This window comes from Papio anubis, chromosome 6, assembly GCF_008728515.1.
Source record: "Papio anubis isolate 15944 chromosome 6, Panubis1.0, whole genome shotgun sequence".
NCBI lineage: Eukaryota > Metazoa > Chordata > Mammalia > Primates > Cercopithecidae > Papio > Papio anubis.
In genome coordinates this window covers 7382815-7396090 of record NC_044981.1, presented here as the reverse complement: position 1 = coordinate 7396090, position 13276 = coordinate 7382815, and the positions used below count along the sequence as shown (strand labels likewise).

The 13276-nt window shown below is 47.0% G+C and overlaps 1 pseudogene; it reads right to left on the bottom strand.

Moving 5' to 3' along the window:
- Positions 1-6342: 6342 nt before the first annotated feature.
- LOC116275316 lies at positions 6343-11780 on the bottom strand (annotated as a pseudogene).
- Positions 11781-13276: the final 1496 nt, after the last annotated feature.

Here is a 13276-nt window from a genome sequence, read left to right as displayed (position 1 = left end):
GTTCAAGACTAGCCTGGGCGGCATTAGCCAAACCCTGTCTCTACAAAAAATACAAAAATTAGCCAGGTGTGCTGGTGAATGCCTGCAGTCCCAGCTACTCAGGAGGCTGAGACGGGAGGATTGCTTGAGCCTGGGAGGTCAAGGATGCAGTGAGCTATGATTGCAGCACTACACTCAGCCTGGGCAACAGGGTGAGACCCTGTCTCAAAAAAACAAACCCAAACCCTGATGCTCAATCTCTTTTTGCTATGAACTTCTTCCACCTCTTTCCTGAATTTTCCACTTTTCCTCTGTTGCGTGACACAGATATTCTTCCTTCATTACTTTCCTGAAGCAAAAGTTTCCCTTAATATCCTCAACCTCAATACCCATCAATACCCCTCCAGTGTCCTCGAACACCCATCCCATCTCACCACCATCAGAAAGCCTTACAATCAGGAAGTTTTATTTTCTGCTTAACTTAAATGTCATCTATTATAAATAGAATTGTAAATAACTTGAGGGAAGTCATCTATTTATCAATCTTTGTATCCCTCCAAAAGCACGTAGGCTCCTATAAATTTGTAGAACAAATGAGTTTCCTCTGAAAGAACAGTAGTAGCACTTTATAATGATATCATACATTTGTTTATATAGAGCCATTTTCAAAGCATATGAGCCTTGCAGCTGCAAATGGAATCCATAGAACTGCAAAATTAATATCTTCTTGGAGTTACTTAGGAAACAGATATCTTGACCTCCTGCTCCCTTCTGCTCCCCGCTTCCCTTATACACACCGATGGAACTGGAATCTGAGTTTTAATAAAATCCCAGGCCATTCCTTTGGCATTCAAGGTTGAGAACCATTGGTGTAGACTAGAGCCTTGGCTCTCAACCTTGGCTGCGCATTGGAATAATATAAAAAACTCTAAAAATACAGATGCCTGAGCTCCAGCCCTCTTCTGCCCATCCTGATTTAATCAATCCCCCCTGAGCAATAGGATTCTTCTTTTTTTGAGACAGGGTCTCGCTCTGTTGCCCAGGCTGGCATGCAGTGGCGTTGCAGCCTCGGTCTCCCCAGGCTCAGGCCATCCTCCTACCTCATCCTCCCAAGTAGCTGGGACTACAGATACACACCACCACGCCCAGCTAATTTTTATATTTTTTGTCGCCCAGGCTGGTCTTGAACTCCTGGGCTCAAGCGATCCGCCCACCTCAGTCTCCCAAACTACTGAGATTACAGGTGTGAGCCACCACACCCTGGCCAACAACAGGATTCTTAGAGCCCCAGTGAGCTGCCAGGGAAGAGAAGCACTGTGAGTGTCTTCATGGGAACTCCCCACATCTCCTACAATATTTTGTGAGCCCAGTGTGTCGCCTCTATAGTGATTTCCTTTTTTTTTCCCCACGCAACTTTTCCTTAAGATTGTATTACTTCTCATCTTCCATAAAAATATCACTCAGTTTTATTTCTCAGTAGACATTCATTGAGCACCTAGGATTTGCACAAACACAAAACCCGTTCTTAAGCTTCCTTTCACAGTAAATTATCTAAATTACCTTTCTTGGGCTCTTTCTCCACTAATGCTGTTTTCTAATTTTATAAGCATTCTTTGGTACCGGTATAATTTTGGCTTGTCAGTTCCAGAGTAGAGGAAAAGAAAATTAAATTTATTTTGTCTAGTTTTAAAACAACCTACAGATTATTTTAAGCCACAGAGATACAAAAGTTGATTATATTTAAAAGCAAACAGACCTAGTTCTTTAACTTTGATCAATATACTATGTTTCAGTTTCTCATCCAGACTGTAACAGCTAAGACTTCCAGAGGGCTTGCAATGCCCTGACAGGTGCTAAGTGTTTTCCCTGTATTATCTCACTTATTCGACCCGACATTGCTATGAGGTACATTCTATTGTTATCTCTATTTTTTCGATGAAAAAACAGCAGCACAAAGAAGTTCAGTAACTGGCCTAAGGCCACACAGCTTGTCTTCCTGAAGATGGGATCCAAACCCAGGCAGTCATAGAACATGCTGATCACTATTGGGCCACTTGTTCTAGGGGGACGGTGCTCCAGGAACACAGAGATGCGGATTAGGATTCCAGGACCTGGGGGAGCTGCTGCTTCTTTCTTAGTTCTCAACAGATCATTGAGTACAGTTTTCTAAACCTTTTCCCCACTTTAATCTGCGGTCCGTAAAACCGTTCCCACAGGTATAACCCACTGTGAAGTTTACAATGATTTCATGTTTGGACACATTCCTACTGAATGTTAAGCTACATAGGAAACAAGTTCTGACTAATACAGATGAAGGTCTGAATGAAGAAGTCTTATTTTTTTAAAGGAATTTTCCCCTCCTCACCAGATCCAGTTTTAAATGTTGATATCTCTGTTGCAAAAAGATGATAAATAAATGTATCCTTTGCTCAGTAGTGGATGTATGAGTGTGAATATAAAGGCAAGAAAGTTAAGAAATGTCCAATAGTATACAAAGGGCATTCTTGGGCTGGGCGTGGTGGCTCACACCTGTAATCTCAGCACTTTGAGAGGCTGAGGTGGGAGGATTCCTTGGGCCCAGGAGTTCAAGGCCAGCCCTGGGCAAAATAGCAAGACCCTATCTCTTAAAAAAAAAAAAAGAAAAGAAAAGAAAAGAAAGAAAGAAAGGAAATAAATTTAAAAAGGCAAAGGGCATTTTTAAAATTATTGCTTTTTTTTTTTTTTTTTGAGACAGAGCCTCGCTCTGTTGCCCAGGCCGGAATGCAGTGGTGCAATCTCGGCTCACTGCAACCTCTGCCTCCCGAGTGATTCTCCTGCCTCAGCCTCCCAAGTAGCTGAGATTACAGGCATGTGCCACCACATTCGATTGATTTTTGTATTTTTGGTAGAGATGGGTTTTCACCATGTTGGCCAGACTGGTCTTGAACTCCTGACCTCAGGTGATCCATGCACCTCGGCCTCCCAAAGTGCTGGGATTACAGGTGTGAACCACCACACCTGGCAGGGCAGTCTTTTTCTTTAGATTCTTTTTCTTTAGGCCTCGTCTGTAACCATCCATGGTAATAGCTCTTTTCTTTCATCCTTCCCTCACTGAGGAGGAAATAATTTCCTTTCATCCCTTCTGGTTGTTCTAGAGCAGAACTGCTCTACCTGAGTGCTACTGACATTTTGGATGGGATAATTCTTTGTTATGGAGGGCTGTCCTGTAAACTGCAGGATTTTCTGCAGGATCCCTGGCCTCTACCCAGTAGACACAGCAGCACCTCATTTCAGTGTGACAACCAAAAATGTCTTGCCTCATGTCCCCTGTGGCGTAGAGAGGGAGGGGCAAATCACCCCAGGCTGAGAACCACTGTTCTGGAAATATTCAGTGGCATTGCAACCCCACACGTTCACATTTTGCCATATTGCATCCTCAACTATTTTCTCAAAGACTTCAAGGCCACGTATTAGGTGTTCCAGGTATTGTTTCTCTGTTTTTCTCCCTGTCCTTGCCTTTTGAGCCCTCATTGGATGAGCTCTCCAGGAAATATCCTGAAGGTGACACGCTGGCTGCTGCAGCTGGGAGCATGGAGATGGCTTTGGAGGATCCATGTATCCCAGGGTGGGACCCTGGGGGATGCAGGCATGCTCTGCCATCACCACTGCCTCATCTGCAGAGCTGGCTTGCTCCTGCGGGCCTTCCTCTTAAGTTTATGTGGACACCATAGCACCACAGACATTATTCTGGTAGTTTCTTATAGAAAACAAATGTCTCCTCTTTGATGGTGTTGATAAACATAAGACACCTGTGCTCTAAGTGCAGTTTGCTTAAGGACAAAGGCAGGACTCTGATATACAGAATAAGCAACGAAGACGGGTTAAGAGTGCTGACTAGAGAGAGTAGCTTGTTTTTGCTCCACTTACATGTAGGTCTCAATGATGCATGTATTGATGGATGTGAATATGTGGCAGAAAATTGTTTGCATTTTTTGGATCCAGTTTAAAACAATAGATTAGATAAGACTGACCATGGACAGCTTCTAATTGACTTTCAACCATGATGTCCGATGATTCAATAATAGCAATGGCTAACACCTTTTTTTTTTTAAGAGATGAGATCTTGCTATATTGCCCAGGCTGGTGTTGAACTCCTGGGCTCAAGCGATCCTCCGTCCTCAGCCTCCCAAAGTACTGGGATTATAGGTGTAAGCCACCACGCCCAGCCACTAACACTTATTGAACACATACTATGTGCCAAAACGGTACCAAGGGCTTTACTTGACTGTCTCGCTTTAACCTTATGGCAGGTTTAAGAAGTACATGTCATTATCATCTCCATTTTACAGATAACCAAACACACTCATATTGATCAAGCTACTTGTCTGAGCTTATGTTTCTGTTTTTTTCTTTTTCTTTTTCTTTCTCTTTTCTTTCTTTCTTTCCTTTTTTTTTTTTTTTTTGAGACAGAGTCTTGCTTTATTGCCCAGGCTGGAGTGCAATAGCACGATCTTGGCTCACTGCAACCTCTGCCTCCCAGGTTCAAACAATTCTTGTGTCTCAGCCTCCCAAGTAGCTGGGATCACAGGCATGTACTACCATGCCCAGCTAATTTTTGTATTTTTAATAAAGAGGGGGTTTCACCATGTTGGCCAGGCTGGTCTTGAACTCCCGGCCTCAAGCAATCCACCTGCCTTGGCCTTCCAAAGTGCTGGGATTATAGATGTGAGCCACCACATCTGTAACCACATCTATAACCACACGAGCCCGGCTCGAGCTTGTATTTCTTATAAAGACACAAAATAGAGATTCAAGGCCCAGCACGGTGGCTCACGCCTGTAATTCCAGCATTTTCGGAGGCTGAGGCAGGAGAATTGCCTGAGGCCAGGAGTTCGAGACCAGCCTGGGCAACATAGCGAAACTCTGTCTCTATAAAAAAAATTTTAAAAATTAGCTGGGTGCGGTGGCATGTGCCTGTACTCCTAGCGACTTGGGAGGCTGAGGTGGGAGGATCCCTTGAGCCCAGGAGGTTGAGGCCACAGTGAGCCCTGATCATGCCAGTGCACAACAGCCTGGGTGACACAGTGAGACCTTGTCTCAAAAAAAAAAAGAGAATCATTTTTCCAGGGAGTTTGTCTCCAATGTTTTTGGTTGTTGTCATGCTTATGTGTATGTGTAGAATCTTCCAGATTGTGGTAAAATACACGTTACAGAAATCTGAACTGTTTTTAAGTGTACAGTTCACTGACATTAAGCACATTCACACGCTGTGCACCATCACCACCACCCATCTCCAGAACATTTTCATCTTTCCAAACTGAAGCTCTGTACCCATTAAACAATAACTCCCATCCCCTCTCGCTCTATGAATCTGACTCCTCTAGGTATCTCAAATAAATGGAACTATCCAGTATTTATTTTTCTGTGTCTGGCTTATTTTTACTAAGCGTGATGTCCTCGAGGTTCATCCTTGTTGTCCCATGTGCCAGCATTTCCTGCCCATATAAGGCTGAATAATATTCCATTGTATGGATAGGCCACATTGTGTTTATCCATTCATCCGTCATCAGTGGTTACTCAGCTGCTTCCATCTTTTGGTTACCACGAATAATATTGCCATGAACGCTGGTGTACAAATATACCTTCAAGATCCTCTTTTCTTTCCTTTTCTTTTCTTTCCTTTCCTTTTCTTTTCTTTTTTATGAGACAGAGTCCTGCTCTGTCACCCAGGCTGGAGTACAATGGCACAATCTCAGCTCACTGCAAACTCCCCGTCCTGGGTTCATGTGATTCTCCTGCCTCAGCCTCCTGAATAGCTGGGATTACAAGTGCCTGCCACCACGCCTGGCTAATTTTTGTATTTTTAGTAAAGACTGGGTTTCACCATTTAGCCAGCCTGGTCTTGAACTCTTGACCTCAGGTGATCCGCCTGCCTCAGCCTCAGCCTCAGCCTCCCAAAGTGCTGGGATTACAGGCACGTACCACCACGCTAATTTATTTTTGAGACAGAGTTTCACTCTTGTTGCCCAGGCTGGAGTGCAATGGCACGATCTGGGCTCACCGCAACCTCCACCTCCCGGGTTCAAGCAATTCTTCTGCCTCAGCCTCCCTAGTAGCTGGGATTATGGGCATGCGCCACCACATCCAGCTAATTTTGTATTTTTAGTAGAGATGGGGTTTCACCATGTTGGCCAGGCTAGTCTCAAACTCCTGACCTCAAGTGATTCACTCACCTCGGCCTCCCAAAGTGCTGGGATTACAGGCATGAGCCACTTCACCTGGCCACCCGGCTCATTTTTGTATTTTTAGTAGAGACCCTTGAACTCCTGACCTCAAGTGATCTGCCCGCCTTGGCCTCCCAAAGTGCTGGAGTTACAAGCGTGAGCCATTGTGCCCAGCCAAGACTCTGTTTTCAATTCTTCTGGAGGTATACCCAGTGGTGAGATTGCTGGATCATATGGTAATTGTCTGTAGTTTCTTCGAGGGACTGCCATACTGCTTTCCACACTGGCGGCACCATTTTACATTCCACCAACAGTGCACAAGGGTTCCAATTTCTCCACACCCTCACCCACCATTGTTATTTTCTGTTTGTTTCTGTTTTCTTTTTTTTTTTTTTTAAGTACAATTTCCATCTACTTTTATTCCAGATAATAGTTCGTCTTCAGTCTATAAGGACTCAGCTCTTTACATGGGCTTTGCTGGCGGTTGCGGGGCAGCACCCACAGGTCTAAACGGGGTGGGGGTGTTCGGTCCTTGCGGGCTTCATGAGATAGATTCCTGACTACTTTGCTATGAATTGCACAACTCATACAGTAATGTGGCTTCACATACAGCTTGGGAAGCACATAGACATCGAAGACACTCGCTTCAGAAATATCCCGGACTGCTGCGGTCTCCACTAGGCTTCAAAAGACTAATTTCCTAATGGGTTTGTCGCTGGGCGCACATTGGGCACAGTTCGTGCAGCCAATAGGCTGTACGTGGCCGCGGCCCTTTTTTGGCACGACTATTGTTCCTTCTTTTCTTTGTCACCTTGAAGACACGGACCGGAGAGGGAAGCTGTTTCTGTTTTCAATAGTAGCCATCCTTATGGTTGTGAAGTGTGTCCCTAAGACTTTGAAATTAGTTATATGCCAAGTCTTTCCCTTCTAGACCTTTTCTTCCTAATTCAATAGCAACACACACACTCAGTGGAAAGATCTTGATCATAACACGGCAGCCCATGAGAATTTATGGTCATTACGCTCCTCACTGCCCTCACTGGTCAGTTCTTTGGCAAGCTGGTAAGGTGGTTGGTTGGGAGGGCAGGAATGGATAATACAAAACCACTTTCTCTCTCTAGTCCCGAGCCCTGGGGATGTGAAAGCCCATTTCTTCCTCTTTTCTCCCTCTTCTATACTTTTTGGGGTCTCTCTAAGCATTTAGGAAACACGTTGAAAAGAAACACGTTGTGTTACAGAAAAGATCAGCCTATTCTGATTCCATTAATTTTAATGGGAATGAGCTTTCAGGAAACCTGTTCTGACTTGATCAAGGGCGCTTGGTCTAGGCAGATTCTCCACCTGGCATTCAGAACTTGACAAAAGGTGTGGCTGCTGAAGCAGAGAGGAATGACTCACACCTGCTCACGACTCAGCAGGGGCCCTACCCAAGGCGGATCCCTTTCTCCTCCTCCTCCCTGTTTTCCTCTGTCTGCTTCAAGCTCTCAGGCCTTCCCTGCTTCCAGGCACCCTGGGAAACAGTGGCTGAAATAACACAGGGATGAATCATCCCATCTGACCAAAAGAAGGGAAGGCAGGAGCAGCTCTTGATTGACTGAGTTTCAAGGCCTGAGTTCCCCAACTCACAGCCACGACAGCATCAGAGCAGCTTCTGCTTCCACGGCGTCTGGCTCCGGATCTGGACCAGAGCCAGCTTTCATCAGGATGCCGGTGCACTGACGCAGCAAGCGAGTGCTGTTAATTAGGTCTGGGGTGTATCCTGGCAATTTAAAGAATCACTCAGTGTTGCAATCATAGAATTGTGGCGTTTTAGGGCTGAAACGGATTTTACATATACAATGTCATAGAACTTCAGAATTTAAATAACTGGCTCACCAGAGCCAATGGCTTAATTTTCAGGATATTTTCAAGCCGGTTTACTTCAAATTGGTAGTTTGAAATGGGCCTTTAGTGGGATTATTTACACCACAGAAACTGACAAACACTACAAATCAGGCTTCTGTCTCCTCCCACTCCACTAAGAGCTGATTGCTAAAAAAAATGTACTAGCCCATCATTGACCTTGTGCAAATCCTTCACTTATAGATGAGAAAACCTCGGCCTAGAGACAGGAAACGACTTACCCAGGGTCACGCTATTAATTAGCAGCGAATTTAGAATTCAAATCTTTTGTGTTCTTTTTTTTTTTTTTTTTTTTTTTTTTTTGAGGCACAGTCTCACTCTGTTGCCCAGGCTGGAGTGCAGTGGCACAATCTCAGCTCACTGCAACCTCTACCTCTTGGGTTCAAGTGATTCTCCTGCCTCAGCCTCCTGAGTAGCTGAGATTACAGGCACTCGCCACCACACCCGGCTAATTTTTGTATTTTTTGTAAAGACAGGGTTTCACCATGTTGGCCAGGCTACTCTTGAACTCCTGACCTCAAGTGATCCACCTGCCTCGGCCTCCTAAAGTCCTAGACGTGAGCCACCGTGCCTGGCCTTTTGCATTTTATTTCAATGAGTGGATACCGAAAGCATAGTCCTGTCACCCCAGCCTAGAATCCTGTCAAAAAAATAGAAGCAGGAGGATGTTACTGCACTATCAATAGGGAGTGAGGGATAAATAATTCCTCTGAAAATAGCTTCTCAGAGGAAAGAGACTGACTACTATTAAACCCTTCTGGAATTCCCTGTCATAGTTTAAGCTGAATATGGGGCAATGTTCTTATTACACTTACATGGAATGCAACAGGGAGATGCAGACACAATCGTGTATTTGTAATATCCTCAACAATGAGAGGCTCCGTTGCCCTTGAGGGGGAAAGTGGCATGCCCTGTAGGCTGGGGTCAACAGCATGACCACAAGTAAGAAGAAACAAACTAGACTGGAAATATGTCATTTAGGATGGTTTCTTGGACTTGCTCTATTGTCTTTGTGATAAATGTGACCCCAACACAAAAGCAAATTAACTTTGAGGTTTGCATTTTTTCCCCACAGTGTGATTTTTCTGTACTTGCACAGCTGAGCTCAAAGTTCTGGTTAGGACTTTTATAGGAGGATAAAAGTCAAGAAAGCATGGACACTTATAAACCAGAGCAGCAGGCACGGCGGCTCACGCCTGGAATCCCAGCACTTTGGGAGGCCAAGGCAGGAGAATCACTTAAGGTCAGGAGTTTGAGGGCCAGCCTGGGCACCATAGTAAGACCCCATCTCTACAAAAAACTTGAAAGCTAGCCAGGTGTGGTGGCTCAAGCCTGTAGTCTCAGCTACTCGGGAGGCTGAGGTGGGAGGATCACTGGAGCCCTGATTGAGCCATAGCACTCCAGCCTGGGCAACAGAGCAAGACTGTCACCAAAAGAAAAAAAATAAATAAAGTATAAGACAGGCAAGGCAAGGAAAGGATGGATGGAAGAGATGGAAACTGTAGTTAGAGGGTGCATTCCACCTTCTTAGGGTGACTCTGGGGAGCCAGGATGAACCAGTTACGGGACAACACCAGACAGGGTCAATACCACATGTTACTTAAATTCTGAAGTTCTATGACATTGTATATGTGAAATCCGTTTCAGCCCTAAAATGCCACAATTCTATGACTGCAACACTGGGTGATTCTTTAAATTGCCAGGATACGCCCCAAACCTAAGTTAGAGGGTGCAGCCTCAAGAGCTGACTCTCAGAAAGGTAAAGGGACAACCCCACCCCACAGAGGGCAGTGAGCCTGCGGGGAATGATGGGGCCTCTGCTTCTGTGTGGTTGAACCACCCGGACCAGTGAGACCTGAACAGGAACTGGAGCGGCTAGGTTGCATGGGATGCAGGAGAAGGGAGGAATTGGCCAGATTCCTCCAGCAGGGCTGTCCACACCACAGCCTCCACACTCACGCTGTAGCCGTCTGCAGTTTGTCTGGTCCGACCTGTCCCACAGTGAGTGAGCTCTGCCAAAAGCCACCAGCATCCTTCTTGTCCTTTCCTAGAGGCTCATCTCAGTCCCAGCCTCCTCCACCACGGCAGTGTTTGCTACACCTGGTTCCGAGGGACAGCGCTGCCTCCTTTCCCACCCGCCCCAGCGGCACCCCATGACCCTGTACTTTACACACTGCAGTGCTGGTAGCTCTTAGCCTATCACTGTGCTCTTGGCCCTGCTTATAGTCACTGTCTCTGGGGAAGGGTGACAGGATTCCTGGTATCCCTGACCAGGACAAGGGGTCACTCATGCTGGGCAAAGGAAGAGGGAGGTCAGGCCTGGACAGGCTGCCATCTTGCCCAGATGCAAATGCCAGTTGTCAGAGCAGGGGCCCCTATGTGGGGGGAGCAGAAAGAGGCCAGGGAGTGGCAACCACCCACTGAAGCAGGGGGCCCAGGCAAGAACTCCAAGGGGCCTTACCAACTTCGGGCTGGGGTGTGAGGAACTCCGCTCCTCTTTGGAGGGAGACCCACGAGCCCCTTAGGGCACCATGGCTGTGCTGGCATGAGAACCGTATACCCTGCAGATCTGATGTTTACTTACTCCATTCTCTTCCGCTCTCTGTTGGCAATACTTAGAAAAGTCTTTGAAAGTCCCAGCATCCAACAGTAAGAGGGGAAAAAGAAGGAAAGGGTTGTATCTACTCTTGGCCAAAATACTAAAGCAGCAGTAGCTTGCTAGTTATGGGTTTTGGTGGTGGTGGTTGTTGTTGCTTTTTTTTTTTTTTTTTTTTTTTTGAGACGGAGTTTCACTCTTTTTGCCCAGGCTGGAGTGTGAAATGGCATGATCTGGGCTCACTGCAACCTCCGCCGCCCAGGTTCAAGTGATTTTCCTGCTCCTCAGCCTCCTGAGTAGCTGGGATTACAGGCATGTGCCACCACACCCAGCTAATTTTGTATTTTTAGTAGAAACAGGGTTTCTCCATGTTGGTCAGGCTGGTCTCGAACTCCTAACTTCAGGTGATCTGCCTGCGTCGGCCTCCCAAAGTGCTGGGATGACAGGCGTGAGCCACTGCGCCCGGCTGTTTTGTTTTGTCTTTTTGAGTTGGAGTTTCACTGTGTCACCCAGGCTGGAGTGCAGTGGCGCGATCTCAGCTCACTGCAACCTCCGCCTCCCAGGTTCAAGCAATTCTCCTGCCTCAGCCTCCTGTGTAGCTGGAATTACAGGAACGTGCCACCACACCCAGCTAATTTTTGTATTTTTAGTAGAGATGGGGTTTCACCATGTTGGCCAGGGTGGTCTTGAACTCCTGACCTCAGGTGATCCACCCACCTCAGCCTCCCAAAGTGCTGGGATTACAGGCTTGAGCCACCGCGCCCTGCCGGGTCCTGGGTTTTGAGGTGATTTTTGATTTATGCCACCTCCTCTTTGTAATCCCTCTCCAGACTTCTGAATCTCGGCACTGCCCTCATTCTCCTCCCACATCGCCTCAGTCACCTTTGATGCCTCCTTCTTCTCCTGCCCCATAAACGGGCTGTTTGGCGAGGCTGCGTCCTCTGCTGCCTTCCTGTCTCTCCACTCTTTTCTCCACAGTATCATCTGCTGTTCAAGACTTCAGTTGTAACCTTGGGAGGACAATCCCAAATCTAGCACTGACTTTCTCCAGACACATTGTCAACCTTCTGGGCTGCGCTGCCTGGATAGGCAATGGTCATCTTACCACAGTATTCCCCAAAAGGAATTTATTTCTTTCACCCCAAGCTCAACAATTTCAGGATGGCCTTGGACTACCTCCCTACCCACTTAGCCCTACTTCTAGTTATCAAAGCCTGTTGACTCTATGTCCCTGGTCCCTTTACACCCACCTCTTTCCAATACTGGCATCCTCACCCAATCCAAGGGTGCCTTACCACTTCCCTGCATCATTGCAAAACCCTGCAAACTGGTCTCCCCACTTGCAATATCTCCCCATTCTAAATCAACCTAGATCCACCCTGACAGCCTTCCGTCAGGAAGCCCAGCCCAGGATTTCCATGCCGCCACCTGAAACACCTTTCCGGCCACAGATGGAGTGCCTTGACCAAAATGTACAGTCACTACTCCTGACACACAATCTCACGTTTCCCTACCTGTTTCTTCTCTACAGAACACTCTCCATTGCAACCTCACCTGCGGAAAGACCTTTGAACCTAATCCAAGGCCCTTGGTTTCGTTTTTTTTTGTTTGTTTGTTTGGTTTTTTTTTTTTTTGAGATGGAGTCTGGCTCTGTTGCCTAGGCTGGAGTACAGTGGTGCAATCTCAGCTCACTGCAACCTCTGCCTCCTGAGTTCAAGCGATTCTCCTGCCTCAGACCCCTGCCACAGCCCTCCTCCCACATCCCCGCCCCCTCGAATAGCTGGCATGACAGGTGCACACCACCAAGCCCGGCTAAATTTTGTATTTCAGTAGAGACAGGGTTTCACCATGTTGGCCAGGCTGGTCTCGAACTCCTGACCTCAGGTGATCCACATGCCTCGGCCTCCCAAAGTGCTGGCATTACAGGTGTAAACCAGTGCGCCCAGCTGCAAGGCCCATTTTAAAACACACGGCACCCTCGGGGCCTTTCCTGGTACCCGCTCATGGCACCATGCTCCTGGTCTGGGGCATGCGTCCTCTTCTGCCGTGTCCCACGGCAATGCCTGGGCTTGTTTTCTTTCACCTGCACCTTCTTCCTTTCCCCCCGCCCACCTCCGGGAATGCCATGATCTCTCAGTTGTCCACACCAGAAACTTAGAAATTGTTCTAGATTCCTTCCTCTCCCTTCCCCTGTACTTCAGTGCTCCCAAGTCTGCCCCTGAAACCTCCCTCCTTTTACCCCCTTCTGTTCAGCCTTCCTTTCCCTCCCTTGGCTCAGGCCACACTCATCTAGGGAGCTGGGGCAGGACTTTCTATGTGTCCCTGAGGTAGGCAGCCCCCCACCTCCTCCCTGCTCGCTCACGACCTGTGTGTCCTCAGCCTTTCCTCAGTTGCCTCACCTGCAAAAGGGGATTTTTAAAAACCACACACACTTGGGGAGCTGAGAAGGGAGGATCACTTGAAGCCAGAAGTTCGAGATCAACCTTGGCAACACAGAGAGTCCTAGTCTTTAGAAAAAATAAAATAAATTAGCCAGGCATGGTGGTATACGCCACCTACTTGGGAGTCCTACCTACTTGGGAGGCTGAGGTAGGAG